The 25,528-nt window shown below is 42.2% G+C and overlaps 1 long non-coding RNA gene across 1 annotated transcript; it reads left to right on the top strand.

Annotated features, from left to right (window-relative positions):
- The first annotated feature begins 1,115 nt into the window (after nucleotides 1-1,115).
- Nucleotides 1,116-24,948, top strand: LOC109142119 (uncharacterized). The gene is made up of 3 exons (XR_002042889.2): nucleotides 1,116-1,251; nucleotides 9,923-10,063; nucleotides 24,119-24,948. It is a non-coding gene; the product is annotated as an uncharacterized LOC109142119 (long non-coding RNA).
- Nucleotides 24,949-25,528: the final 580 nt, after the last annotated feature.

Here is a 25,528-nt window from a genome sequence, read left to right as displayed (position 1 = left end):
ACGGTAGTTTCTCGGAGAAAAGGTTGGATTTGTTCTCGTCTCCTGGGAAAAATATATTTTTTTTTATTGGTTTGCCTTGACCAGTCATGTTTTCGTCAGCTCTAACCGCACCACAAACACATTACTGTACTTCTGTGCATGGTGAGAAGATGTTTTGTTTACAACATTTGGAAATTTAGTGCTTATTTAAAAAAAGGCATTGGGGTAGAATACAGTAGTACAGTCTATTAAAATATGAATGAGTCAGCCTGAGCTTGTACTGTGGACAGCCAACCACTGAAATAGCTCCCATGCTTGCCAACACCCATGTCTCTCCTCTCTTTGCTCATCCTTTCCCCACCCCTCTCTCCTCCTTAGGAACATATTGTTCCCACACCCTGCTGGCATCAGTGGTTGACACCCACTTTAGAGCTCTGAAGCACTGTATACATATGACTGCAAGTGGTGTTACTGTTACCATGGATCACTTTACCCACTGCCATCAGTTACTCTAAGTCTGACAGAGACCCAGTGTGGGTTAATGGGGGGGGATGCTGTGGTATATACATCACCCTTACAGATGTCTGACCTGTCTTGATATAGGATTTCTGCTGCACATGCTCGCAGTACTGAGCTCTTAAAACCTCATCGTCTTTCTAACTTTACTGCACTTTATCAGATCTTTATTTAAGGATGTGTTTCTGGCTGGAAAAATACCAAAAACACAGACAGGAGCATCACTTAAGGAGCTTATGAAGTCAAAATTCCACAGAGTGTTTGTGTTTGTCTTTGTGCAACATGGAGGACTCATCTGTCTGCAGTCTGTGGCAGGCATGGGAAGTCACTTTGACACACTTCCTGTTTGCTTCCCCTGGATACTACCATGTTTGAAGAAAGGGGGAGGACAGGAAGTAGCCTGTGTGTGTTTTTGATCATTCATGTTTGTATTGGTTGCTACATGGATGCTTGGTTTTGTAACTCTCATCACTGTGATAGAAATGAGTATTTTTAAATGTCTATTTAGATATTTGATCAATGTTATATATATGTATATTAAAGGCACCCCCACTGGTGGTTTAGTCCACTTTACCTTTCCAATTAGTCACCTAGAGGGTATATAAGGGGTGGTTATGTTGGGTGTTGCTTGATGCTGCTTCTCTGTTCTGTTTTGAGACCATGTGTTCGTAAACAGTTGCCTATCTACACACCAAGCAGATACGGGGCAACATTCATTTGGAGCTGTATATCTGCCCACATGGCACCATGGAAAACGTAAGTCCAATCACCTTTTAGCTCTGATTTTGTCTCCACCAACTCCTGAAGAATGTCTTGCTAAGCTACCTTAGTCTGCCTGTCTTTGGTGCTGGGCATGTAGTGTCCTGAAAACTTGCTTCCTGCATTGATGACTCAACTACACAGTGAATCTGGAGCCTGCAAAACCAAAAGATGAGTTAAAGAGGTCTAAAAAAAAGCCTGCACAGCTGCAGAGTTGGGTGGTAATCTGGCACTATACGCAAGCCTTTCACATTCATCAAAAAAAAAAGATCAATGCAGGTTTAACTTTTGCAACTTCTGTGCCCGATCCTTCAAGTGAATCATCCCCCGAGCTCTCCTGTCTGTAATGATGATGAATGAACAGCAGGTATAGGTCAACTCATAATAAACTGGACTGTCTTTACATTAGGTTTGCTTGACATTATCAAGATGGGATGAATTTATTTTTTCATTGATCTCAGACGATGGGTCACAGTTCGCCTCAACAGGCCCTCTTGTGTCCGACGTGAAATGTTGCCGTTTAGTCATTCACGTCAGTGGTTGTTCAGAGGCTGAGACTTGATATTGCCAAAGCTTGCTTCTTGGAAACCTCATTTGGATGGAAACCTACCACTCTCACTCTCTCCACACTGGGGAGACATGTATCCTCAGCACTTTTGTGGGTCATCACAAGAAGAAGAAAAAAAATCATCATCAATGCCAACGTCCTTTCAGCACGCCCTTGCCCCTTCACACTGCACGGCTCCTTCTTTCACCCCTCTAGTGCCTACCCAACCCGTGATAATAATGACGAACATCATTTATGCAAATGTAATTAGGCCGAGAAACATGATAGTGGAGCGCAGGGCGCCAATGGAAATTTATCACTGAACACTCAGGCTCTAAACATTCAATTAAAATATTGAATTTCACTGGATTTAATCTAAACGTAATAAATTAAGCAGTGGAAGACGGGTTTGTAATAGCACAGGCTGACATTTGCCCGTCTGTATCACACTTGGAGATGGTCATTGATTCCACTACCAGGCTTCAAGATGCAGACAAAGTACAAGGAGTGAAGGTGATGTCTACTCCTTTATATTTGCATCTGGGTCGATGTTTTATGTAGAGGTGAGGCTGGGTTATCCTGCCAACACAAACTAGTGCACCTCTAAAAATAATTCAATTAACGTGCAATCAGATATGCGGTGCGTCTCCGTCACATGTCCGTCCAACTGCTGTCCAACTGCCACTATTTTGGAGCCTAACTTGTAAACAGAACTCGAGGTCGGAAAAAACAGAGGTGAGGACACGGACGCTATCAATGGAGGAGACAGTGTGGAGTTCAGGAAGCTATCCATCATGCCGGGGTGCAAGGATCCAAAATAAACTTGGGTGAGACCAACTCTCACATGTGGTGCTTTTGTCTGTGCAAACATTTCTCAGAGGCAGAAGAAAAATCATCGTTCAAACCAAAATATGGAGCTTAAATCAAGTGGCAACCTCCGTAGCTGGAAAATAATGCCTATGCGGAAATGCTAAAAACTGCAGTTCCTCAAACGTCCACTTGAGGCTGGCTCCAGAAGTGAGTCAGTCTCCATAAGTCCCCATGTTCAAATGTCCAAGTTCACAGCAGAAATAAACATGTTTACAGCCTGGTTTTGGTCTCTATAGCTAATTTCAACTGCACTGAGGGTGAATTTATATACAACTCACCTGTTCAGATTATATTAAGACTTAAAGTTATGCAGGAGTAAGAGTGTGCACGCTTTGATGGACAGGTGGGTGCCGTTACAGATGGCTTATTGTAGCACCCAGGCGTCATTCTGCCCGCCTTAGGTCAGCCAGTGACCCACGTCTTTGCTGGCAGCAGCCAGCAGCTCTGTCCATTCTTTATTATTATTTATTATTATTGCAAACACATCTGCATTCAGCTGGAGGTGCCTTGTATCAAATGTTCACTCTAATTTTAGCTCTCAGCTCCTGAGGGGGAAATATCCAGCTCTTTAGTTGCTCCTCTGTGTTCCTGACTCTGAGTCTTTGTCCGGGCAGTCCTGGGCTGGTAGCTTATAACGCATGTGTTCGTTGTCTGCTGCGTCTGGAATTGAGGTTGATCAAAGTACAATAAAACAATAAAGTTCTGGGTCATAAAACCAAAACAATGAGTTAAAAGATTGTAAAAACGCTCCGTGGAGCTGACGGGGGGGCGGGGGGGCTGCTGAGTCAGGTGGTAATTATTTGCGGCGTTCTCTCTCCGAGTGACACCTTTCACATTAGACTTAATCATTTGATCCATTGCTGACATAAAAATATTGATCAGTGCAGCTTTAAGTTTTATATTCCCCTGTATAAAAATTCTGCTTACTACGGTTGAAGTCTGTTTGCAGTGCTCCCCTCGTGAAATACCAAGATAACAGCAGATGTGTGATAAATTGGGTTAAACCGTGCTGAAAAATGTCTCCACACTGGTGATACTTTGTGAGATGTGCAGGTTGTTTCAGATTCACAAACAACATGTGTTTGTTTTCATCTAATTGGGTTTTTTTTTTTTTTGCAGTAGTAGTAGGAGACAGAGGTGTTTTGGCTGTGGATGTGTCTCCATGGTGATAAACTTTTCACTCCGAAGGTGGCGAGAGGTTGGGAAATTGTTAGAGTGGCTCGCACTGCTTTGTGTAAGTTCATATCCACATTTAGACACGCGGAAAGTAATTTATACTCAGCCTAAGTGAGAAATATGTGAAAGAATATAACAGTACGTCCTGTCCTGACCTGAACGGCCTCGTAGCTGCATTAAAACAAAAAATATGTTGCATATAATTTACATTTCTAGACATTCAGTGTCAGGTGAGGTGAACTGTGTAACCAGCTGGACGCCCTCACCTTTCTGTGTCTGCTTAATGTGGCGTGAGTGCTTCTCGAGAGCCGATCCTCACTCGAGACTAAAGCTGCAATTCCAGCCTCCGTCTCGTACAAACAAACTTACAACCCCGTGTGAACGCCGATCCAAAGAATTGCTGCTACTCCCGAGAGTCTCTCTCGGCGCTCGCTGTGAGACAACGCCAGCGTTTGCATCTTGTAATGTGTTGTAATGTCTGCTCGTGTTTACATACAGAGGACACGGCCCGCCCGCCCGCCTTGGCTTCGCTGTAATAAGCCGGCGCTGTCCCAGTTCTCTTAATATCACATTAGAATTTCATCTCGAGGGGAGGATTCACTGCGAGTGTGGGAACTTTTATATGTTTAATGAATAAGACTGAGGAAAGAGTCTCTTAATAGTTGCATTAATGCTCTCCTCTGTCCCCCGTCTCTCTCTCTCTGTCTCTGTACATATTGTGCATAATATCAAACATGACCTGATTCTTCCTCCATTTCCATAACACCCCTGTGGAGCTTGGTGGTATTTTGTCTCGTTTTGTGCTGCATTTGAAAGCAGAGGGCATTGTTAAATGAGGTCTGTCTATGAATCATACAATGCTGAGACGTCCTTCAACACAGACTTCATAGCGAGCCACTTTTAAAGGCATGAGCAATGTAAATACATCTCAGATCGTGTCCTAAAATGTGCAGACTCTTTCCCCCCCACTACTTTAATGTTTAAAATTATGATTATACTAATGATAACCATACTGTGTGTCGGAATAAATGAATATGGACATGCAATTCTGGAACCCGGCTACAGGGATTTGCTCGTATTTAACCACAAGAGTGTTAGTGAGGTCAGGCGCCGATGGTGGATGATAAGACCTGGCTCAAAGTCGGCGTTCCAGCGTATCCCATAGGTGTCATATGGCGTTGAAGTCACGACTCTGTCGAGTTCCTCTACACCGATATAGGGAAGCCTTTTTCTTTGTGGACCTGGCTTTGTGCAGAGAGGCATGAACGTGAAACTGTGCTGCAAGCAGATGAAAAGAGAAGAAGTAAGACGCCTGGCCATAACCAAGAAATATGTGAACGGAGCATCCACAAACAGGATGAAGACGTTCATGTAACATTGTCATGCTTGCAAGCTTTAACAAAGACTAGACAAGTTGTTAGTAATGTAGCTGGCTGTGTGTACTATGAGCACTTGAACCACTCGTCTTCCATTATTAACTCTAACCTGGAACTCGCTGTGTCTTGATCTAGCATCCGACACCAAACACCAGCACTAAAGCCACCGATAGCCCGGCATGATTTATTTATCTCTAATTAGCTGCTTTTCATTCAAAATCATGAAACTATAGACCGCAATAGACATAACTCATCCTTTGCATCTAGGCCAATGTTTAGTCTGGGATACGTGGGACTGTATTCGATAGTGCCACGATCCATTATTCACCAAAGATCAAGTTTTAAAGCAGCGCTGTTGTGCAGTTTTAGTGAGCCAGGGAAGACAACGATTTCCTGATAAGAGATTTTTTGCCCTCTGTTTCAACCAGCCTGACAAATAGGTTTAAGGAGTGTGACCGATGCACTTGAGTTTTTCTTTTTTTCCCCTCTCTTATTCGTACTATTGGATGGACGACTCGGCAAAGAGTTATTTTTATTTAGTTTCCACTGAAAAGCCGGTAATCCCAGGTTGAATGCTCCCTCAGATGTATGGCGCTCTTTCCACGCGGGGGTTGGGTATTTTAATATAATATTTCAGTTTCGTTCATAGTTGTCTGTAGAAGGATTTAAATGTTAGGTGATAAAGGAGTCATATCCTGTTCCAGGTTCTACATAGTTCCAACCTCATGAAATCTGGCAAAAAAACGACTTTCGATATTGTTACGTTCGTTGGAATTGGCCTCGCAATATGAAATAACGTTTTTCTCCCTCTTTTTAAGGCCGACTGTTGTATTTATTTAAAGTTTATACCGCCTGTATACTCACTTTTCTACGTGTATACAAAGAAATAACAGTTCACGCTTCATTTGTCTTTTTGTTTGTATTTGCTCTTGTCTTTTTTATGTGTGACACTGAATGCTTCTTTATCCTTTCACTCATTTATTTTATGACTTTATTTCTCACCACAAAAAAACAACAAAACAAGGATAAATTAAATGTTACATGAAAAAAACGACAAATCAGGATATTGTGAAAGTCAGTTAGAGATTATAGTTTGGATGCAGCATGAAGCTGTTTTTCTTCATACCCTGTACCTAAATAGTAAGCCATGTGTAATGGCATATCCTGCTAGAGAAATGAAGTATTTTAATTGCCAAAAACTTGCAGTGTCTAATACCCCTGCAGCTGTTTTCCAGGACCAGACTTTATGACTCACTATATAAATATTTTATCTGCACCATAAATATAGCTCCAGTCTATGATGTTAGCTTTGGTCAAGTGCTTATTTTGGATCATCAAGAGAGCTGCAGAGCCTGAATAGGTTTTGGCTCATCTATCTTTTTCACTTTTCACCTCTCGCTCTCTGTTACTTTTCCTCAGCTGTATAAGGCCGGTGATACAACCCATTTTTATTGGCAACATAGAAAGGAAACAGTAATAGCAACAGGCAACAATGTGAAACAGATTATTTTTTAAAAATAAAATGCATCGAGGAGTGCACGCGGTACAAAACGTTGCTATGCCTATTGCTGTTGAAGTCGTGTTCAATTGTGCAAAGCTCAGACTCGTACTAATGTTTCCTGTCCTGAGGAATGATTTATAAAAAAATCCGATTTGAAGAAGTGTTTACTTTGGATGTTCAAGGTTTGATTGATGATTCTGAATTAATCATTTGTGTCATTGTGTCTGTCCATTACTTAAACTTTTCTTCAGTGTGCCTGAAGTCTTTGAGGGATTCCTTTGCAGCTCCTGTTACTGTACATTCCTCTACTCAAACACACACACTAATTACTTGGGTCTCTCATAATGCATGTCCTAATGTTTTATTTACCTAACGAGACTTTAATCAGCTCCCTGATTTCCTCTGCTGTTACGCACCGTACCTTGAAACATAGCCTGTGGATGCCCTCTTATCTGACACTGCCCACTGTGCTCGCCAGCCGGCTGCCAACAGGAGAGCTGGAGGTGGCAGACGGTGTTGGGTCGGATGCGTTTGTGCGTATTTGTGTGTAGATGACGGGCGTTTTTTTGGATGGCGCCGTCGTACAATACTCATTAATACATGCGCGTCTTTGTGTGTTTGCATATCCGAGTGTTAATGTGTGTGACAGGTGCCGACTCCTATGTCAGAGGTGAGGTCACACCCTTCCCTCCTCAGCCTTAGGTGTCTGCAGAGGTTCGTATCAACTCAGCAAGTGATAGGGTGCACACCTTTTTACCCCTCCGCACACACCCGTACACACACCCAGCCCCCTAGATATCATTAGCCTCTACGCTAACAGCAGGCCCCAAGACAACTTGGGAAAACGGGGAGGTCATGAACGATCCTCGAGCGCCCGTTTTCAGCGACGCATGCAAATGTAAGCGTTGTGCATTTGCTGCTCGGGTTATCGGTGATGTCAAACGCCAACGGAGATGACTCCCATTGGCGAAGACGTTCGCAGAGTGATACATTTAGGCGATGCGTATCAGCTGCTGCTTAGAGCCGAATGTGTCGCCACTTTAATTAATCAGCATTCTTCAGCATCTGATGGTGCAATCACACTTTTTAGTGTGTGTGTTTTCGACGATCTCAGCTACTCTGCGCAGGAGAAAAGTTTAATTTTGCTTCACTCTGTAGTTCCAGATGTTCTCAGTCTTGTCAGGAGCACCCTTTTGGACAAAGTTTTGATCTACCAGAGACAAAAGTCGCACTCAGTGAGCAAAGTTCTTTGGTATCAAGGACCACATAAATGCAACGAAGAAAGAAATGTTCTTTTCTGTCAGGCCTTTACACCAGCTATGAAAACACGAAGCGATGTGAACTTCAGTTCAGACTGTAGCTTTCCTTTTCCAACAATGAGGAGCTAAAGGCTGTCAGATGGTGAAATCCGCATCCATACAGCAGTAAAGCAGATGTATCCATACAGCCATATGTATCTCAGTGCAGTTCCTTGGCTTAAATCACACCGTGATGATACGAGTGGACCCTTAAAATCAACATCTGAATGTGTGGTTCTCTCATTTCTTTTATATGTCCCAAAAAGGTGCTACAATAATGCACAGTTACTCATCTGTTGTGATCTACTTTTACACCCGTCCCGGTTGTAACACCTTCTCTCTTTTCTTAATATAAACTCAGCGGCGGCTTCACTGAACAGGTGATATGTGTAAAACCCCAAACTAAACACTGGATTTGGCACACTCCACGCAGCGTATGATTTACCTTAAAGGTTGTCATTTATATTATAAACAGAGGTCCTTTTTTTGAATGGGTTTCCATCCAGCTCGATCGCATAGGGCTTCTGGATCATTTATGACTGAATATGGGTATAAGGAGCTGGCATTCAAACTGTCATGTCAAGTTCAAGTATCCATATCCTGATTTAGGTCTCCATTCAGATTAAGCTTTTATACACACATCACCCTGTGAGTAGAGAGTAGCCCTGCGGCTACTTAACAGAAAAACCCTGACTGGAGATGGAGCAGTCAGCCAGCAATGAAGTAGAGATGTTTCAATGTCACCAAGGTCTTACTGGTCTTCCTGTCCCTGATCACTATAAGTGATGGGTTTGTACTGTAGGAGCTGAATCTCAGACAAACTTAAAGACAGATGAGGACGGTGCTCCAAAAGAACTTTCATTCTCGGATCAAAACTTCCAGTTTGATTGGCTTTACTTGCTTTGTGTACTGTGTGGAAACGCTGGAAGTCTGTGACCTTTTTTTAAAATGGATTACTCTGCTTCAGTTTTACTTTTGTCAGCTCGAGCCGGGTCACTAATCACGGTGACTAACTAACGCTAGACACTTCCTGGCACCGGGAGTTCACTTTTTTAAAAATGGATTTGAAACATTTTGCAAACAGTTTATGTTTCTTCTGTTCCTTGCTTTTGTGTGCAGTGCTGACAGTAAGCGGTCAAACAAAAGCCTCAAGGCTGCTACAACTTGTGAACAACGTTCCAGACTGCAGGACAAGTCACTGCTTTTGTGCTTTTGTCTATATCAGATCCAAAGATGGGCGTCTACAGTGATGAAGCCGAGCAATCGAAGGGGAACAAAAATTAAACTTTATTTGCAAGTTGTTTCAGTTTCTTGAACCAAATTAGAAACCTGGAAAGAAAAAAAAGCAAAGACAGATTTGGAAACAGGTGTCTCGCCATTCTGGTGTTGTCTCGCTTGCTTTCCACCTCTACGCGCCTCCTTTTTCTGACATTCAAACATCACATTCACACAACAGCTTGTTGTCTTCTTGCATGTGGAAATGATGCATCAAACCAAGCCATCATTTATTTTTTTAGATCCTGGAATTTCTCTCATAAAGAAGAAAGAAAAGGCTCATATGTGAGCGACTCTTAGTTTCACAGTCACCGGCATGTGTGCAGTATATTTGACTTTATATTCAACTCACATTTCAAATCAGAGATTATGTGTCACATGACCTGATTTGACTGGGGTGTGTGTGACAAAAAGAGAGTGACTTCATTTCAAGTAAAACCTGTGCGAAATATTCATTTCACAAGTGAAACAGGTGGCTGAAACGGTTTTCAGCCCGCTCTCCAGCCGCCAAGATCATTTTTATCAGATTCCCTCTCCAACACTGGGGTCTCCTCTGGCTGTGGTGTCACTGTTCGACCCTACAGTATTTATTTACACTGTCTTTCTCTCACACATTCCTTCCCAGTGAGCCAGGCCTTGGGCTGCCAGCGGAGGACGTGAAGTCAAGCCAGGGAGCCAAGGCCACTGTCAGCTCTCAGTGGTTAGAATAACCCAGTAAAAACCTCTTGGGAACCCGGCTTGGATCGGACCGGCGCTGGCAGAGACGGTAAGACGGTATTCAGAGATCTGTAGGTTTGATATCTGCTCGAGCTGGAGTATTACACATGCTATTCACGATCGTCAGTGTGAGGATTTATTCCTTTTCTTTGGATGTTTAATTTTAAGAAACGCTACATCAGAATTTAAGATTCTGAGCTCGCACACTCTGTCAGCCATTTTATTCTCTTTGTTAATGCCCCCGCTGCAGTTTCATTTTCTTGGTTTCACTGAGCATCATTTCTATGAACTTTAACAGCATTTTTGTTTTTTTACTTCAGAAGTTTTTTGGTTTGTTATTTTTCAAACATAAATACGAATCCTGCGGCATTTTTACTTTACGTTTCATCAACCCATCATCCGCCAGGCTGTGATTGTCGGTGAGGAAGCCAAGTCAAATTCAACGCTTTGGATTTGTATGAATTCCTCCACGTATACATGCATACGCACAAACTATGGCCGCCTTTTCTTCGATGCTTTCTTTTACAGATTTCACTTTTTGCAAAAAAAAGGAAATAAAAGCATAAATTAGGAGATTTAGTATCTTCACAAACATAATTCAAAATGTTTTGGTGCACAACATCTTCTAGACAGTATTTATCCGATGAAAAGCCGATCTGGACTTTTCCTTTTTTTTATATGCCGAGCCATCTTAGTCGTGTATGAGTGTGATCAGATCGTCTGTCAAAAGGTGTAACTTGAGCAATATGACCGATAAACCGCCACGTAACCCTTTATTCCACTTTACCCAAACAATCCAACACACGACTCGTATGAAATTCAACTTCAGGCCTTTTTAAATACAAATAAAATCACATCATTTGTCTTCTAATGAAATCAGAATAAAACAGTGTTATTTCCTGCCTGCACAACTCCAGTATAAAGCCTCTTCGCTGACGTGACTCCAGCAATAAAATGTCACGTTATCTCAAATCTCTCTCCTCTCACTCATTATTCTGAGGCCGGCTCGCCCTCCTCCTCCTCCTCCTCCTCCAGTGTGTGCCTTTGACACGTGCGGAGGAAGGACACGCTATCAGTTTTTCTAATTACTTATTGGTCATGATCAATTAGCAAACATTTTAAAGGCACTACGGTAAGCTTGTATAAATACACTGGTGGAGTTCAACAGCCATCATGGTTTGACAATTAAATTGGTCTGTCACTGCTGGGCCCTTCATTAATCTCAACTTGTCATTCTTGTTTATGCTGGTTATAATGGCTGCGTGGGTGTATGAGAGGAGTCGCCTCGTGTGTGTGTGTGTGTGTGGAGGTCAGATCAGATCTGCGTTGTGAGAGAAGTTAGAAGTCGTGTGTGTATATGTGTCATACGCACATGCATGTTTATTTGCATGAATCTATATGTGTACACATGTAAGGAAGTGTATATTTTTGTGGACGTGCGGTATGTGGAGATCTTTTTTAATCGCAACTGTCACGTCGAAGCCGGTTTGGCACCCTGAAGCGATTACCTCATGTGTCCTTGAGTATTTTCTAAATTGCTCTGAGATGTTTAGAGCCTCTCCTAATGACTTTCATAATCATGCGGTAACGTGGCCATTTACACCATGTGAGAAAATTCCTCCTCACTTAAAGCCGCCTTCGCATCGATTGAATCGGACAGAAAAGCTATTGTATGTTACGTTTGGGCTCAAATCTGTAATCCTCTCGCTCGTTTCCCCCCCTCAGATTTTTCCTGAGTGCGTAATTCCCTCTGTATACAAATTTAAGAGTTAAGTTTGAGGCATAACTATTTAATTTAGTTTTCATTGTTGGTAATTTTATTGGCATTTTGGTTAATGGAGCACTAATGGGATCTCTTACTGAGTGATGTAAGCACTGGGAAATAAGACGCTCACACACACACTGGTGGGAAACAATAGTTAGAAGCACATACACACTCTTCTGCTGCTGACCTTTCACCCTTTTCACTGTCTTCTGACCCTCCCTGTAACCCCCCCAACTCCCCCACACTGGCAAGAGAGGGCAGATTGGCATTGGTCACATACCCCTGACCCCCTCTCCTCCTCCTCCTCCTCCTCCTCTCTCCCCCTCATTGTTTCTGGGTGAGTGTATCTGACTGGAGACGAACAAAGGAGCGTGTTGGCGCCTGCGGACGCCGGGCTCGCCCCGCTTCGTATTTACATATGAATGTCAACACCTATTTGACGTTCTCCTATATATGCGGCTTTCAACAGTGATATGATGAGTGTGTGTGTGTGTGTGTGTGTGTGTGTGTGGTGAACTTTTTGCCTCGTGATATTACAAGAACTTCTAATGTATTCCTGGAGCAAACACTTCCTCTGTTGACTAATATGTTTCTGTAAAATTTTGAAATCAGTAAATGTAAATTATTAATGATTAAGAAGTCCATTTTTCCTCCCTAAATCTATTTTTTTGTGTGTGTTGTGAACCTGCCGGTGCTTTATTATGTTGGTGGTTGCAGTAATCAGAATGTTTACTGACTAATGAAGCGTTGTTTTAATTTTGGGAGGAAAAAAAACTCCGATCCAAGAACCTAAATTTGCCACATGTATCGAATATGTCGCTCAGAGTTATAAAAAGTTATTGAATTCAAAATGTGTCGTGATTAATATTCTATATTCTTCTTGATGTCTCTGCCAGTGACCACACGTGTGACTTAAATGTCGCAATACAAACACATAATATAACATAAAATAACTTTGACATAATCAAATAAAGATCTTGGTCCAAACTATTTTCACGTTACAATAATAAATAATCAAGTTGTTTAAACACATGTCAGAATCATTTTAAAAATTAATTATCTGAGTTAATAATATGAAAAACAAACAAATTGTCCTAAATGTTTTAAAATAAAGATAAAATAAATAAATAAAAGACAGCACAGTAATTATTTTAGTCCTTTGTCTTTAATTGGTGCTGCTGACAAAATGGTAATGAATTGAGAACATTTGCACATGGCATCTTTTTTTTTCCTTTTTTCTTAGCAGACTGTTAGTGTCAACTATCAAGTCATGTACCTTTGATTGGTGTGCACACATGCGCGCACACACACACACACACACATTCGTGAAGTCATAATTAGCAGGGCGTCCATGCTTCAGTGGTTGTGTGTTGAGCAGTGGAGTGGACAGTGGGGAGGAGGAGGGAGGTGGGTCATGCTAATGTGGACAGACTCGTCACAGCCGTGGATGACTGGCATGTGGACCCAGAGGATGGAGACACTCCTCGCTAATTAAGAACCCCTATTATTAAGTGTGTGTGTGTGTGTGTGTGTGCTTACCTCTCTCCAGTTGCACACAGTGTGTTGATGGTTTGCCGGTGGGTTTATATGCAGTGGGAGTTCGTCCTCACGTCTTCTTAATCTGTGATGATGATCCAGGAGTGATGTGCTTTACTTAACTACATGAGCAACGAGTCTCTGAGGCGGACCTTCTACTATGGTACATCGAAATCTAAGGCAGGATCTGGTCCTGATGGGTAGAGTCTGTAAACCTCCCTTGCTCCGGGCGTTGTCTCGTGGGCTCCTGGCCTAACTCGGTCCCACATGAGGTAACATACTGAAGAGGAGAGGCCGGCTCATTTATTCCCTCACCTCTAAAACCTTAACCAGCATTTTTCAACATCTTGTTTTTTTAAGGAGTTTTATATAATTTTATTTGCTGCCTCTGTTTTAACGCAAGCTTCGCCATTTCTAACTCAAAGCAATCTGCAATGAAGACCTGCTTAGGAGATCTGATTCAGGCCAAAAATAAGTCCTTTTTTTTTATTGAAACAAGATCCAGAGATTTATTGTTTTTTAAAACAATAAACAAAAATACTTCCGGTCAATAAAAAGTGAGGGTACTTCAGCTGAAATGCATCACAGGTTTAGTTTCAAGTGATGAAGCCGAGTCCTCTTTGGTTTCAAGAGATCGATGACGAAATCCAATGCTTACTGTTGTGAATATTAGCAACCCCGCTTCAACATGGAAACGGGCGACTACATTACAAACCTTAATTGTGTCTCAAAATGTCTGAGACTGAGCCTGCTGTACTAAAATGTGTAAATCAAATCACCGTGCACGGACACACGGGTTTTCGTAGACATAATGGCATGCGTAAAAGAAAGCTGACATACTTTTTATGTATGTGTGCACTGACATTCCCCCATCCCAATTGCAGACGGATCCTCGTCAGGGTCACTGGTTGGTAATTGGAGGGAGGTGCCCCGTCACATTTGCATAGCCACAGGACAGGCCCGCAGCTCGCAGGGTGCCTGGGACACCGAGCTGGTGGCGTGTCTGTTTTTCTGAAGGGTGGGATGCGTGAACACTACTCACACATCAGTGTGTGTGTGTGTATGAACTCACGTAAACACATATGCATATATACAACTACTGCCAACACACATGCACACATGCGCGCCATCAGCCTGTGCCTCCCGCCTCCCCCTTGTTCCAGCTGAGTAAAACCAGGCCCGCGTCATTTCACCTCAGGGTGCCTGCTGGGGTCAGAGGTCATGTGTAATGGCCCAGTGCATCTCCAAGCACAGTAAGCCTACTCCAGGAGCTGACACACTCCGCTACTCCCTTCCCCACCTCCCAGCCTTTTTTTTTTTTTTTTTTAAAAGCCAATACAAAGACAAGGAGCGTGTGTGTGTGTGTGTGTGTGTGTGTGTGTGTGTGTGTGAGCCAGTCAAAGATCACATTCAGAGTTTCAAGCTGCTGAACCATGAGGTGAGAAAGAGCTATGACCAGCCCAGTGCCCCGCTACTGAACCTCCACTGTGAGCGCTGACCGTGGCCAACGTTCAGTCGGTCTTAGTTTATTTAAAGTTCCTCTCAGCTCAACTTGAACCACTTGATTAAAATTAAAATTTCTGTCAGGACGCATTTACTTCTGACCCTAATCTACCTAAAAGACAGAGACAGACAGTAAGAAGACACAAGATACCGTAGATCTAATGTTTTTCCTTCAGCAAAGTGAATCAGCAATGACTGGGACCATAAGACGTTTCAAATTCTGCCAAACTGACATTTTAAAAACAGGATATTCATGCCTCATACAATTCTGTTCATTTACTGTAATGATGTGATTGTAATTGGAGTAAAATAAAACACCTTAACTGGGCTATTATCTTCTTTTAAGGTGATTCATGATTAGAATATACACAAGTTCATTTTTAGAGGTGAATGACTTGTCAGTCTTCATAAAGAGAGAGAGGAGTGGGTGGATCTCTGCAACTGTGGAAGCGGAAAAATAAAAACAGATCTAGATTACTGACTTTTAGACTTTTTAGGAAAGCAGACGTGAACGTTTGATTTCATTTGCACGTCATGGCTGACGACGTGTTCGCAGTCTATCGGCTGCAGCGTCTGTGTTTCTGCAGCAGAGACGGGACACACATCCAATGAATTCATGCTGTATAGTTTGATGTGATATTTGCATTTGCTTTGTAATTTATTACGGTGTGTGTGTGTGTGTGTGCTTTCTATGGAAGTGTGTGTTATTACACTGCGGTTGATGGTGGCAGTTAAAGAGTAGGGAAACTGTCAGAGTTAAGATGAATAATGACCTCTGGAAGATTAAGAATTACGGTCTGATACAACATTGGTTTAGCTTCCTCTTTAGTTTTACACAAGGTCACGGCAGTATTATTTTAAATATATGACACTCCACGTTTTTTCTCCTAACAAAGAAACCGATAAATGAATTTGAATCACTCCGTGCTGTTAAATCTCACACGTTGTTGATGCATCAGACTTCAGTAAACACCAGAATCCATCCCGTGCCTCACTTTTACACTTCCGCTCAGGTTTCTCCGCGATGTGATGACTTTGTTTCTCATTCTCACCTCTCCTAACTCTTTCCTGCTTCACCCTCTTTTCATAAGTGGCAACCTCGCTAATTGCGTCGGTAGTATGCGAACTCATGAATGTAGCTGACACTCGTAACAGCAGGCCGACAGGTGAGACCTACGCCGAAGCAGGAGAGCTGTTTCGTGATTAAAAAAAACAAAACAACATTCAAATTATATTTTAACGAATACTGATTCTGATTATTCATCAAGGGTGCCGTTAAAGTTGAATGATTTTTTTTAAAGTTTGGACAAAATCCACGCTCTTTATTTAATTTGACATTAAATCATTTTCCTCAGATCCACTTCAGTTCCTGGGAGGATGAGAGTGGCATGGTTAGGTTGATATTATTTAACAGGTGTGATATGATAAAGCAAATGAATCTTATTTAATGCAGTCACTTCTCATGTATTCACAGGGCTCCTAATTTAGTTTTTTTTAGTGCAAAAGTTTCTTTTTTTTGTACAAATCCAATAAACAATATAAAAAATCCAGGTGGAAATCAGATTTTTATTTCTTTTTTGTTTACTCTACTGGAAAGAGCTCACTGCAAGAGCAATCAAAGGACAGCGACCCCACAAAGGATAAGCAGACGATGGATGGATGGATGGTTTTAACCGAATCCTCCTGTAGCAAGAAATGCAACAGCTTTTGGGCGTGCGGCGACATAAAAGTCCAGTGAAAATCCTTTCAAACTGTCTGCACTTTCTTTTATTGCTTGATTGAAAACAAATAGCGCTATTGGCCTCGGAAATTACTCTAGCAGTATAATTAGTGGTTATGGTGTTATTTTTTTTTTTATTACACCAGAGAGATGAAGTCTTAACTTTCAAGTCCAAAGTCATTTGCGCCTCCACAAAGGATGTAATTCTCCGAGCGGATGTGAAATTCTGGGACTCATTTTAAGGTGGTTTAGATCTGATGCAAAAACCCAGGAAAAAAATCCGTTAATGACAACTTCATTGCACAAACACTGTAGTGACATTTAACAGACACGGATTGAGTTTTCAGCGAGTTGCCAAGCGAACCCTCTATGAACTTTTTCCCGTAGTGTATGTTCCAGGTATGGCCTGTACTGTGTAGAAGAAGAGACTCCTCCATACAAAAGCTGTATTGATCGATCCCCAAAATCCAAATCTTTCTCTTGTGAAAATCCATTTTCTCGTGATACGTTTCGATTGTTGTGGCGCCATTATGGTGACACATTTCAAGGGTACTGTATTTCCATAACCCCCCCGGTTTGTTCAATAATGGAAGTCAGCGGAGAAAGACAAACGCTCTGTGTAGGCCTCACATGCTTAAGACCAGGGATTAGTGTGTGTGTGTGTGTGTGTGTGTGTGTGTGTGTGTGTGTGAGGTAGCTAGCTAGCTAAGTGACGCAGTGATGTCATAGTCCTTGTGTTTTCACATGGGAACCCGATAGCTCTGAACAATCCAAGGCGAGCCAATTTTTGGCTCAAGCGCACTTGACATAACAGAGAGATAATTGTAGACTGTGTGTCCGCGGACCCTCCAGAGATCCGGAGGATCAAACCCTCTAGGATTTCGGACACTTTGATGACACGTTAATGCCTGCAAAAACATTTACCGCCTCAGAGATCACAGATGGAATGAAGTAAATGTAATGCAACTCAAGCTAACTGCCCATCAGGAGATGATGTAAAGTTGAGATCTGGATATTTTGTCTAACCGTTGCCAGGGTGTTGAATATAAAATACTTTCATATTGTGTTCCACTTTCACACCTTTGATCTCGAGAGTCGCCATTATAAATGACATAATGGATGATATTGTTTGGTGTAATTTCAGTAATGGGAACTCCAGAGCGTGGTGACTAACTCCGGCGAGGTCAAGTAGAACCGAGTCATTATCATTAAAGGCTGCATGACTGTGAGTCTTCAGCTGATTTTCTGGGCAGGAATTGACGTTAATGTAACAGTAATAGAAGAATATATCGACTGTGCTCTGGTCGTGGAGATTTATTTAACTTTTGTTTATTGGTGAAATGTTTTTGGGAAGCGCGCATACTATTTTTTTTAGCAGTTGCACATGTTCACACCGGGGAGCTGGCCCTCCTCTCGAAAGTTCTGCACTCTTGAAACCACATCAAGCTACATTTGAGACTGCACAGCTTCCAAGACAGTAAAATGTGTCTTGTTAACTTTGTGAAAAGCAAAACAAAAAAAAAGTTAGGAAGTGTGAATAATTTTGCAAGAAGCGATAATGATTTTGGACCGCTACACCGGCAATGCAGCGCTCGATCTTTTCCATTATTTACCTTGGCTGCATGTTTGACTGTGTTAGCTTTGGATGGACGATGGGAATTACAAAAAAATATAATGAAATGACTTAAAGGTGCTCTGTACCACTGCTTTTTGAGTTCCTGCCTCAAGATGAGATGCATATATTTATAATTTCTAAGTTCTTTAACGTTCTTTAGACATCTCTACATCTTTCCTCTTCCTCTAAAACGGGTCCCCAAACTTTTTTCGGTGCGGGCCACATCAGCTTGCCTTCCTGTGATAGGGGGCCGGGGTCAGTCTATAACCGGAAATGATATCAGTCCCACCAGGATTTGACGGGCCTTTTTTGAAATAGTTGCGGCCTAAATGCCTGATGTTGCATGAGGTTTTCAAAAAAATTGCGGTGCTTTTTACATTTTTGTTGCGATTTTGGTGCGGGAGGAAGTGAAAGTTGCGATAAGTTGTGATTCGACAGTCGCGGAGAGGAGAGGACGCAGCGAGCACTAAGTCCACGGCCTCGGGAAGCGGCGAGGTCCGGGCAGGAGGGCACTGTAAAGCCTGCGGCTGGAGCCTTGAGGCACCTTCACCCCCGAGCCTTTCCAAGCCGACCCAGAGCCGGTCGCGGAGGTCAGCCAGTGCCGGGGAGAGGTCCCACGAGGGGATCCTCCCGCACCGCGCGGCCACCCCTGACCCACCGAGTTGAATCCCCCGGGCAGACTGCGCGGCAGTTGATTACGAGCAAAGTCAGAATATACCATTGTGTGAGGGGATGAAAATGAGCTAGTACTGTAAATAGTTCGTAAATAAGGTAGATTTTAATTAGAATGCCAAGCTTAATCATTAAGTGTGGATATTTTATAATGGGAAAATGCAATTTTTTAAAAATAGGCCATGTTTAGAGGGATTGTTTGGGATTGTTAAGTGGGCCACTCCAATTGTTTAGGTGGGCCGGATGTGGCCCGCGGGCCGTAGTTTGGAGACCCCTGCTCTAAACCTCTTTCTACATGTTTTCATAGCAGAACGATAAAGCACAGTTTTCCCATCGTATCGACTTGTATGGACAGTGATCAGCAAAGGTTTCGCGTGACGTGTGTGACTTTCCCATCAACGCTCTGAAAACTGCCAAACGTGTTTTTCAGTCTGTCCAATAAATCTTTTCGGTTGATGATTATGACAAAGCATCCTTAACTGTCTCATGTTTCTACATTTTGCCTTTGAGACATGCAAAAAAAAAAGTGACACCTCTGTCTTTTACAAGAAGGATGGGAAAAAAGAAGTATTTTTTTAAGAGGAAATCTGCCTTGAAGCAAAGCAGGAATACCTTCGGCATCATAAAACATCTCTTGAAAGCTGTGAGAACGAGAGACGCGTAACTCTAAAGCTATGTTTAAGACATAACACTTTTCTTTATATCGTTCGACACCTGGCTTTAATGACAAGCTCTGGCAGGTAACCTTTACTTTAGAACTTTCCATAAACACGATCGTCAATGTTCATCCACTGCGTGCGTGATCGTCAATATTCAGCCGTTGGGTGTATTTATTATCTTTCGTGGAAATGTCCCGTCAATTTATTTGATCTCTGTTTACAATCACACCTTCCCTGAATGAATACAACGACTAAGATGACGAGGATACGTTCACGAATGTGAAACGGAGTTGATATATCGGAGCTCATCTTGGTGACAGTGAAGGTAACTTCAAAGTATTGATGGCACAAAGACTTTACACAGATTGCTATGGCAGAAGATCCAAAATATTCTCATTTTTAAGCTTAATACCATCTTTAAAACGCCACTCTTCAGTTTGGGATCAACACTTTCAACTACATTTTCCAGTTTTCATCACTCATTTGCTAATGAAGATACATTTGAAAGTTCTAGGAAAGTGGAAGTTGATTATGTTTAGTCATAATAATGAATGTTTTGACACTTTTACTGGATCTACTCTGGGAAAAAGTTGTTTTTTCAGTTCTGTATCCATCAGTAATGGTAGCCACTGTTGTGTTAATATGATCTTTATTACTGTCTCACTATAAGCTGTGAATATGTGGTATTATTATTTATTCCAGCAGGCGTATCATGTCTGTCTCATGTTATCTGTCCATGTAGGAGTTCAGGCTGTTCTCTCTGATTTACGGCTCTGGGGTCTAACTGTGTATATTTACAGTCTCATGACCTGAGAATGACACCCACTGGGCTGAGCAGAGAGGGGCGGGGAGGGTCACGGACTGTAGCATACACACACATACAAACACACACACACATGAAATGTCTACTTTAAGCGTCTACTTTGACAACAAAGACGTTGGCACAAAATAATTCAGCGTGAGCCGATCGTGTGTTGTGTTGTTTTTTTTTGTTGTTGTTGTTCATCCTCATCTGCTTTTGGATGTCTAAATGATTTGACTCTTCATCTCACTTCCCATACGTGGACGCCAAGAAAAAGAACACATGCACAAAGAACATGTGCACAGATGTTTCCAAGCCACTTTATTAAGAAATGATCTTGTTAAAGCTGAAATCTGCAGAGTTTTTCCGACCGGATGAAGCATCTAGGGTCGTGATATGCATGAAGTTTGTGCTTTCCCAACTGAAAGTAGAGTTAAATGAAGCGATCTTGGGGGAAAAGTGGCTACAAAAAATGCAAATGAACAACACTTCAAGCGCATCGACGTAATGGCTCCTGGAATTCGTCGCAGATTGAGTGAAGTGGTGGGAAAAAGAAAATGGCTGAGCGTTAAACAAGGTGACAGCTGCTTGTTTACAGATCCCAGCACCCCGGGGTGACGGCGGCGTGGATTGACACCCTAGCTTCAGATTGTCACAGGCCCGCTTCCAGAGAGGCAAATGGTGCTTGGCAAAAAAAAAATCCCAGTTCACATGGGTTTGATTAAACCGCTGCTGATGGTTTGTACCTTTGCAGTGTTGTGCTAAAAAGGTTAAGGGGCAGAGTGTGTGTGTGCGATTTTGACATCTGTGTGAAACTCTACCAGGATAAATGGCGTGGTCTCATCTGCGGTCTCCTCTGTCTCTCCATCGTTTCTCATCCTGCTCTCCATTTTTCTTTCTTTCTGTTATTCTACCTCCACTGCCGCAACCTAAATCCTCATTTTTCAGCATTGGCGCTCCACCTTTTCGCCTCTCTTCCTCTCACTACCTCGACGTAGTCAGGAGATGGTTAATCCGACTGGAAGCAAAAGGAAACTGCACCTACCAACACCTCTGCAGCTCTGCACACAACTCTCCATCTTATTTGTTTAACCCCAACACAAACAGAAATTAAACTGGTGTAGTTTGTGGTCTAAGTGTTAAAACAATTTCTTGGCAAACATCATGCACCTTGGCAACCATCCTGAGAGTCTTGTCTTCGCTGTGAGGTTGCCAGGTTTGCTGCCGTTGAGCTTGTGCAGACACCAAAACCAAAAAAAAAAAAAGTTGTGCTCGGTCACGACGGAGATGCTGCACAGAATCAATTGTGGTTTTAAACTTTTCTGTTTAACGTACGGGCTAAACAAACGAACGAGAGATGTGTTAATTAGTCGTGACTCCAGCTCCGTACTTCACGCACAGACACGAAACTGATGTCGATTTTCTGATCTCTCTCTTGGACGCAAAAAAGCGAATAAGCTTAATTTTTTTTTCCAAATTGTTGAACTATTTCTCGAACTCTGTTTCTCGTCTTTCTTCCGTCTCTCTCCCTCCGTCCTCCTGTCTGTGTTTGGAGATTGGAGCGATGCGATTGGTCGGGCCCTGCAGGAATAAACGCTGCGAAGCAGGGCTCGGAGAAGGGGTCGCTGTGTTTTATGAGCCATTAAAGTTTTATTCATCCCTGCACCGAGGCAGCCTTCGGCCACGGGGTCACCATGCTTTAAATAAACTCATCATTCCTCCACCACCCCCCTCCTCCCCCAATATCTGCACCACCCCCCCCCCAAACCCTTCCACCCACAGACTTAATGGACTGTTTATTGTTTGATGTTCGAGTCCGACTTCATCATTTTTTCCCCTCTCTCTCGCGCTCTCTCTCTGTTTTTTGCCCTCCACTTGTGTTCAGTGGCGTGGAGGTTGGAGTGATGTGGCTTGTCTTGCGTGTTTGTACTACGTGTTGATTCATTTTGCGTGTGAGTCCATGCGTGTTCTAGCAGTACATACATGAAGTATGTCTGTAAATTCCTTTGCTGTGTCGTGCTTTTGACTTCATCAGCTCCTCCCTCTGCTCTTCTGTTTCACCGGTGCATACCAGACTTTTAAAAGATGAGGCTGGAAGCTGCCAATCAATGGAACAATGGAATGATCTACTAATAAGTGCCTTGAATTTATGAAACTTCATTGAGGCTGCAGCTACATTAGTTTCATTGTCGGTTGATCAGTCGCTCATTTTCTCAACTGATAGATTGGTTGTTTGGTGTATTGAGTGTCAGGGAATGGTCGGGGACATTGATCACTGTCGACGTCCTCGGGTGTTTTGTTTTGTCCATAGCCCAGGGATGTTTGGTCTACTGTCATGGAGGACATATTTAAGAGGCCGGGATGATTGGTGGATTGTCAAAACAGTTGGCGGTTGATTTAGTGGTTCACAACTGGTTAATTAGTCAACTGATTGTTGAACTTTTATTCAAGTTCAGCCCTCGGGGTTGGATATGGAGATCTATCTGGGGCGTGGTGAGTTGGTATCACCTTTAGTTTTAGTTTATCAAATGTTACGTTGACTGTAGTTGCAACACGATGTTCAGAAAAGCCTGATGTGTCTTGTTCAGTGTCATAAAGCTCCATCATTATCCAAAACCTATCCTAAACACACCACAGCCACACTGTCATGCATGCTTCTTGTTATCGTAATCATATCTAGCACTTCTGTGCATTTTTAGTCAATCCCATAAACACCGACCTGCTGCCGTGAACACAAAACAACTGTTTATTGATCCATAGTTGAAAATAGTCCACAAAAAATGTCCCGTTTGAGTCATTTCTTGCTTAAAAACTACATCATCCAGCTGTTTTTAGGAAGTTATTTAGCCATTTAAATAAATATATATATATATTCGTGACATATATTTCTTTGGTGCTTATCTGATTTGGTTAGGGATGTTGGAAAGTTAAGAGGCCGTGTCAGAAGCGCAGTGAGTGTGTTGATGCAGAAACATGCAGGGTGGCATCATCGGGCGATGTGTTGTGTTTGGCAGACATACATGTGCGAGCACACATTCCTGATAGACTCGCAAACGCCGTGTTTCCGACTGTTTACCGTGCGATCGTTGCAATAATCACTTGTAAAATGTGATCTCACGGTGTTATAAACAGCCTGCAAAGTGCTCTGCAGTCTGATAAGCCCCCTCACTTGTGGATCTATTAATCAAAGTGGACGTCCATGCGTCGAACGTGGAGCGACGTGCCCGACCGATGGAGCCTTTTTTTTTTTCTTGTGGACTCTTCTTTTCAGCCTCGTTCCAAGTTATGCATTTTTATTTCTGCTCTTTTCGTGGGATTTGTTAAGAATAACTTCATCGCTATACTTTGAAGACGGAGCAATTCATCACCCTGCAACTTTTTTTTTTTTTGGCCGAGAGCGGAGTGATAGAGGAAAAATTTGTAAGGGGGGGCGAGAGAGAGAGAGAGAGAGTTGGAGTTTGCAGAAGTCCCCTTGCATGTTGTGTTACAGCTGACCCTATCCTCAACTTTGACCCCTGACCCCAGCAGAGATCTGTCATGAGAGGGAGCTGCTTAACACAAAATGGAGCCTGGTTCAGGAGTCAGAAAGCGAGCGAGGGGGAGAGAGAGATGTACACAGAGTGGGGGAGAGAGAGCTCCACCACACAGAGGACTCATTTATCCTCTCTCTCTCTCGACTGCAGTCTTTTTTTTTTCTTCCTCTCTTTTGCTTTCTCTTTTGTTTTCACCGCACAGAAACTGTTGCCCTTTCTTCCTATACATCTCCTCTCTTTCTCTCTGCCCACCCCCATCATCTCACCCCCTTGGTTTGCTTTTTTTTTTTGGACAACAGCATGCCATCATCATCAGCAGCAGCTACCACCGCCGCCGCCACAGGTAACGGATTCATGGCAAGCCGAAAGACCAGCAGGATTCTGGGAGGGGGGGAATTTGTGAGACGAGGCTTTAATGAGAAGCTAGGCCTCGTCGGCCCGGCGAGAAATGTATGCAAATGATATGCACACACCAAAAAGGACCCTGGGTAGGCGAGGCGAGCGTCGGCCCCGAGCTCCTGCTGAGCTCTGAGGAAGACGAGCGGCTCAGGTCAGAAGAATGACAACAAAACGCCTCCTCCTTCTTTCTCTCTTTCTTTCTCTTCATCCTGCAGCAGAGAGACGAGAAACTGGTGAACACATCAGAGATGAGTTTGTAGTGCTGCTACATGATGTTGTTGATGTGTTTTTAGTTTCTGGATTGCTGTTGCTAGGGAGATTTTTATTTTTTTTAATTATTTTTACAAGCACGCTGACATTTGTGAGGTCAAATCTGGAGAATAAACACATTTATACTTTCTAGATGTTTGACTGTCATAAATAATTACTGTAAAAATTAAAAAGTGAGCTCAGCAGAGAGCTCACATTGGTGTCCTTTTTTTTTTTTAATTGTGCTTATGGAAGTAATTTGACTGTAACCACTTCTGACACGTCATTTGGAAATTTTAAACTCACAACATGGCTGTTTAATCAAAAGTGTGCAGTGTGTGTAAGAGGTCCCAATAAGTGAAATTACCTGTTTTTAATCATGCAATAAAATAAAACGTGTCAACAATTAAAAAAGACAGTTGTGATTTGAAGTTATTTTACACGTCTGATGCCAAATGTGGCTTTTTTTTTTATTTGACTATTTTTAGGTGTGCCTGTATATCTCTCTTTTTTTTTAAGTATATGAAATTCTCATTTTCTGTAACCTTATGTTATTTTTCTTATTTAATAAATGAAATACAAACACACTTTATATTTCTTAAATAACCTGTTTTTAAAAGTAATATGAATTAAAATACATTTTAACTGAAGTTTTTCAGGGTTTTTTTTTCTTCCACATTTGTTTTTACTCATTTACTTTTTCTGTATTTAATCATTTATAATTATTTTTTATTTGATTTGTTTTTTCCTCATTTAACATTTTTAAATCACGTTTTTTTGTACAAAGTTTTGCTCTTAATTAAACAAAAGATAATAAATCCTAGTGCACACTTTGTTTTTTTTAAATGTTTTTATCTAATGTTTTCTCTTTTTTTAAGATTACTTATTGCTAGTGTTAAAATAATAATTTCATCTGTCTGTATTTTTTTATTATTATTATTTTTCTTGAACACAAACAACAGACTTCCATCAGCACCATGCACCGTGCTCGCCGCAGCTCCTGCCCTCCTCTCCCCTCTCTCCTTGCTCCTCTGCTCGGAGCATCGCTCCTGCAGGAATTA

The sequence above is a fragment of the Larimichthys crocea genome, chromosome III (genome assembly GCF_000972845.2).
Source record: "Larimichthys crocea isolate SSNF chromosome III, L_crocea_2.0, whole genome shotgun sequence".
Classification (NCBI taxonomy): domain Eukaryota; kingdom Metazoa; phylum Chordata; class Actinopteri; family Sciaenidae; genus Larimichthys; species Larimichthys crocea.
The sequence above is the reverse complement of the archived record's forward strand: the minus strand, read 5'-3'. Positions and strand labels throughout refer to the sequence as shown.